A 6,000-nucleotide genomic window follows, 5' to 3' on the forward strand; every position below is an offset into this window, starting at 1 on the left:
GGATTCGTATAAGAATTATAATAGAAGAAGTCCTGCATTCCTTGCCTCTATCTGAGTTTACAAGTTCAAAAAAAAAAAAAAATCTGAGTTCACAAGGAAGCCCTTGTTCTAAGAACATGTCTAAATACAATTACGCTGCCCCGTTTGAAACCAAAAGCTTTTGTAGAAATTACAGTTTCTTGCAAAACCAGGAGTTAATAATATTGGAAAAAGAATATGAATTCTGGCGACGCCAGAAATGGAGTAAATTCCGAAGGGAGTGAAAACGAGCTGTCTCCCCTTTGGCAACAGATCGTCGAAGCAACAAGTTATGGCGATGGGACGACAGAGATGGAAAAGGATGGAGAATCTCAGCTGGTGAAGCTGTATATTCTTGACGCAACATACAATGCCTGCAGGTCCCTTTCGCACTGGTATGACTAATTACACGCTGCAAGTGACCAGTTGTTTCGCCGGGCTCACTTAAGCGTCCTATTGTAGTTCCATTTGTTAGTCATGGAGTGCAGATTTGTTAGTTTGTTTTTTCTTTTCCCACAAGAGCTGTTTAGCATTCTCAAACCCAAAGATTGGTATTAGGCTATTATTAGCACATGTTGTTTCACCATTTGTTACTGCTCAGGCCTGGCAGTGCTGGAACAGCAGCAAATGCTGGAATCTGGATGAGGACGACCACAATGCAAGCACCATCACGGATTCACGGTTCAGCTAGGGATGGCAATCGGGCTTGGGTGTGGGTACCCATGGATGCGGGTCAGGTTATCAGGTACCTCAAACAGCCAGCAAGGGATAACTAAGGTGCGGCTATAAAATTTTATCCATAGGTACCTATTGGGTATTTGGGGTACCCGAAATATGGTAAAACTATAAGGGTGATTGCATGATTCGCGATGCATTTTCTAAGTCCTTGCATTTTTTTGTGTATGAATTGTGATTTACTCGAGTCCTTATGATTTATTCCTTCTGTCAACAAAAGAATGCAACCGTAGAATCCGTGTCGATCAAACTAGTTCAAGTTTAGTTAAGATTATAATAAATAGCATTAGTACTTATGTAAATATATTCTATAACTAATTTAATGGTACTTATTTTGTATCATGACTGCTAATACTTTTTTATATAAATTTAGTCAAAGTTTAAACTGTTTAACTCCTTAAAAATCGAGAATTGTATTCTTGTGTAGACGGAGGGAGTAGTATTTTTATGGGCTCTCACATAAGTTAATTATGTCATGTAGTTTATAAGTACACACTACTACAGAATTGTACATCACTGCCGAATTTAAAAAACCGGCAGTGATAGACAGTGATAGACCATCACTGTTGGTTTTTGGCTAAAACCGATAGTGATAGGACCAACCGACACTGATATTCGGGTATTCACCGTCAGTTCATATCACTATTGGTTTTAGTCAAGAACCGGCAGCGATATTGGGTCATCACTGCTGGTTTTAGTAAAAAACCGACACTGATACTATCACTGTCGGTTCGTGGCTTGAACCGACAGTGATATGCTGCCAGAAAACTTTATAAGTTTCTCGTATGATGTTCGATGAAGACGAACTTTATATCAAAGTTGTAGTACTCAACGAGATCTACAACTTTGTAGTTCAAACTTTTTAATTTGAGATCGTTTGTATGTCCAAATATTTTCATTTGAAATAATATATCTAATGAAAATTACGTTTGATTTCTAAAATTTAAAATTTGAATTTTTCAAACGGTCTCAGATGGACAAACGCCCAAAACAAAAGTTGTAGATCTCGAAAAGTTATGCAACTTTGTAGTTGAAAACTTTTTCATTTGAGATCATTTACTACTTGAAAATACTATTTAAAATTAAAATTTAAAATTATCGAAGAACTCTGATTTCTCTTTTTAATCTCTGGCTAAAACTTGTAACTAGTCTTTCTCCCTCATACTAACTTCAAATTTGATGATTTTTTCTAAAAATTTCTAAAATCATGCTCTATCAATTTATTGTGTTTTTACCGCTATTATTTTATCCATCTTTTCATGTGACTGTGTTTTATCTATTTGAATTTGAATTTTAAAAAATGGCAACTTCAAACGTCATTTTGAAACACTAAATAATTTCAACTGAAAAAATCATAAACATAGAAGTTGTAGAACTTATCAAGATCTATAACTTTTATTTTGATCGTTTCTTGATCCGATAAAGTGGTAATAACATTCTTCACAAAATTTACATATCTCTCTTATAGTTTCATAAACAATAAGAGGGATATCTAACATTTGCGAAGAATATTACTACCACTACGTTGGATGAATAAATGATCAAATGATCAAAATAGAAGTTGTAGATCTCGGAAAGTTATGAAACTTTGTAGTTGACAACTTTTTGATTTGAAATCATCTTGTCAAGGAAAATTACGTTTGAATTTCTAAAATTTAAAATTTAAATTTTATAAACAATATCGGATGGAGAAACTACCAAAATGAAAGTTGTACATCCCAAAAAGTTATGAAACTTTGTAGTTGACAACTTTTTGATTTGAAACCATCTTCTCAACGAAAACTACGTTTGAATTTTAAAAAATTAAAATTTAAAATTTTTAAACGATGTGGGATGGACAAACAACAAAAATGAAATTGGTAGATCTCAAAAAGTTATGAAACTTTGTAGTTGATAACTTTTTGATTTGGAATCATGGAAAACTACGTTTGAATTTCTAAAATTTGAAATTTAAATTTTGTAAACGACCTCGGATGGAGAAACTATAAAAATGAAAGTTGTAGATCTCGAAAAGTTATAAAACTTTGTAGTTGGCAATTTTTTCATTTGAATTTGTTTAGGGTCCTAAATACTCATTTCAAAATTAGATGGACATAAACTGGCCTTACGAAAATCTCATTTGGACACAAACAACTTGCAGGTGTAGTGGTTAGGGACCGAAGACGTGAAACAGGACGACAGGGGTTCGAGCGCCGGTGGCCGCGAAGCACGCGTTTTTCGGACAAAAAATCGCTTGACTTGTGACTTGCGACACGCGACCGTGTGGCTATCCAGTGAGGCTTCTCCCGATATTAAAAAAATTCCCTATTTTTTCAATGATTTTTTTGGCTTTCCTAAAAACTATATCATTATCAGTTCCGACAATGATGAACCAATAGTGATGTCAATTTCACATCACTACCGGTATACCACTGCCGGTTTAAAATCCGACAGTAAAGAGGTTTTTTTTAACCGACAGTGATGTTAAGATCTGGCGCAGTGACATGTCTCATGCGTGAGCGCTATCATTATTAAGTATTGCTTAGATGAAAATATGGGTGTCAAATTGGTATTATATATGCATGTTGATGTGAACTGTGATCACAATGATATGTAGTTTCTTCTATATCATGAATAAAACTCGATGGCAGGTTCCCATCCTGTGTGAACACGGGTATATAATCCTTTCCAAAATAGGCTTCATGAATACGGGTAAAATTTGATGTGTCGAACATTCTCGTGAGCATAGGTATCAAAGTCTACTCACATCTTACCTGATCTGCGCTGCCATCCCTATTCACATGCGCCTTGGATGCACACAGTGATGACAGCTGAAAGAAAACCTTGGACGGGCCTGTATTTGCATCCTTGTTTCTTGGCCTCTTTTGCTAACTGTTGACGAACCTTGTCGGGTACTATAAAAAGGGGTCCCCTAAACCAGAACCGAAAAAATCGCTTAGACCTCGTAAAAATCGAAGCTAAGAGACAACCACTGGCAAAACTCCCACCTCATCCGAGGCTTGGCTGGACCACCCGGCCCACCTCGAACAAAATCCGGGCACACCCGAAGCGGGCACGGCCCAAAATGAAACCACGAGGCCTCGGACGAGGTACCGATTCTCCGCCTCGCTCGAGGCCCCACACGTAAGGCCTCAGACGAGGTACCGATTCTCCGCCTTGCTCGAGGCCCCGCACGTAAGGCCTCGGACGAGGTACCGATTCTCCGCCTCGCACGAGGCCCCACCCGTAAGGCCTCGGACGAGGTGCCGATTCTCCGTCTCGCTCGAGGCCGGCTCGGCAACAACCTCGTCGCCTCCGCCTTGACCGACTTCTCTGATAGGACATCACATCCAACTAACGCGTTCAACCACTCCCGCGACATCAGCCGAGCGACGGCTCGATACAGCGGAGTGGCCGACGAGACGTAAGTCACATCGACGCCATGCTGTCCGGGATAGGACAGGGCAGGGGTTACCGGCCGCTATGCTCGGCGCTGTGCCCACGACTGACACCCGTACTGCACTGTGCTACCTAACCCCTGCTCCGAGGACAGCGCGGCATGGAGAGTCATGTCCGGAGCCCTGTAGCCTCGGAATCAGCGTACAAGACCAACCGCTCCCTCCGAAGCCTCGGCTACCCACTTCAGGGTCCCTGTAGCCTCGGGACTCACGCCCGCCGAGCCCCCCACAATGGTTCAGCCTCTGCACCGGCTGGGCCTCAGCTCTCTACGTTGTCAACATATAGCGACCGACACGTCGTCTGCAGTACGCACCATACCCTACGTCAGGCCGCAGGAGCTCCCACGTCGCACAGGATCAGGCGTGACCGGCGCGTCGCTCTAGTGCATCAAGGACAAGGCCGCTCCACCGACCATGCCGCCACAGTGACGATCTACAGGGCTCGGACATGCCGCCTCTGCTCACGAACGCCACGTAGCAAATGCATGTAACGCCCCTGTGCCTCCCTTCGACTATAAAAGGGAGTGACCAGGGCCGCCTCTAAAAAACACATGAGAACACGAACACACAAACACACGCACAAGCAACACAACGCTCTGTAACTCACACTCTTCCTCATCGCAAGAGATCAACATCTCAAGCAACTCACGCCACTACGCAGAGACCTGGGATTAGCTCCCTCTTTCGCCCTGCTTGTAAACCCCTACTACAAGCACCTCGGTGCAAGGAATACAAGATCGCTCTCTCAGACTGGACGTAGGGCACCTATTTCCTGAACTAGTATAAACCTTGTGTCTCTTTGCATCACCATCCAGGATTAGGGGCACGCGGTATATTTTCACTAGTTGGTTGAGGGCCTGCCAGTCCAAAACACCGACAGTTGGCGCGCCAGGTAGGAGAGCTACTGCGTGTCAGCTTAGTCATCCCAATAGGTTCCGGATGGCAGACCCCGTGCGACCACTGCGTCTCGGCACGGTGGTCTGGTTCGGGAGCCTAGAGTTCATGTCTCTAGGACATGGGTATGATATGGTACTCCTCTCACCCAGAGCCCCACCGACCGACGATGACATCACGCACCAGCAGCCTAGGCGCAGGCGGTGCCCAGGCCGCCGCTCTCGTCGCGCTCGCCAAGCACGACGCGAGCAGGACCACCCCGACACCGTGCGAGCTCAGGGCGACGCACCGCACTTCGCCGATATTGTAACAACCCAAAAATCCACACACCAAAAAAAAATCCCAACTACAAAATTTTTCTTTCTTTAAAACCCTTGAGTGATGATGTGGCATGTAGGAAACCCCTAACCTTGCACTAACTAAACCTATATGACTGGCACGAGTATCTCACCTCATCACCTAGAATTTATTTTACCACATAGCATACATCAAGTTGCATTATATTCAACATGGTGATTTGGATTTTATTTGATTTATGTGTTGATTAAATAAAAGCTAACAAATATGTGTTTATAAATAAATGAACTAATATGGAATTAATATCCCAATAAATACTTTGACCAATGTTTATCACCATGGAACATTTTATCAAAGGAGAAATAGGCCACTTTGATTTATATACATGAAAGAAGTGTAACATTATACGAAGGGAAAGAAGAGGGAGGCAGCAACTCGACCCAGCCTGCCTCGACCGACCCAGCCTGCCAGCCCAGCATCACCGCCCGTACGTGCACGCCGCTGATGAGCCGGACCCGCCCGTCAGCCCTCACGCACCACACGCCGCCGCATCAGGACAAGTTGACAGATGGGCCCCCTCTGTCAGCCACCCAGCTACAGGATCATCTTCTTCCCCATG

The sequence above is a fragment of the Miscanthus floridulus genome, chromosome 2 (assembly GCF_019320115.1).
Source record: "Miscanthus floridulus cultivar M001 chromosome 2, ASM1932011v1, whole genome shotgun sequence".
NCBI lineage: Eukaryota > Viridiplantae > Streptophyta > Magnoliopsida > Poales > Poaceae > Miscanthus > Miscanthus floridulus.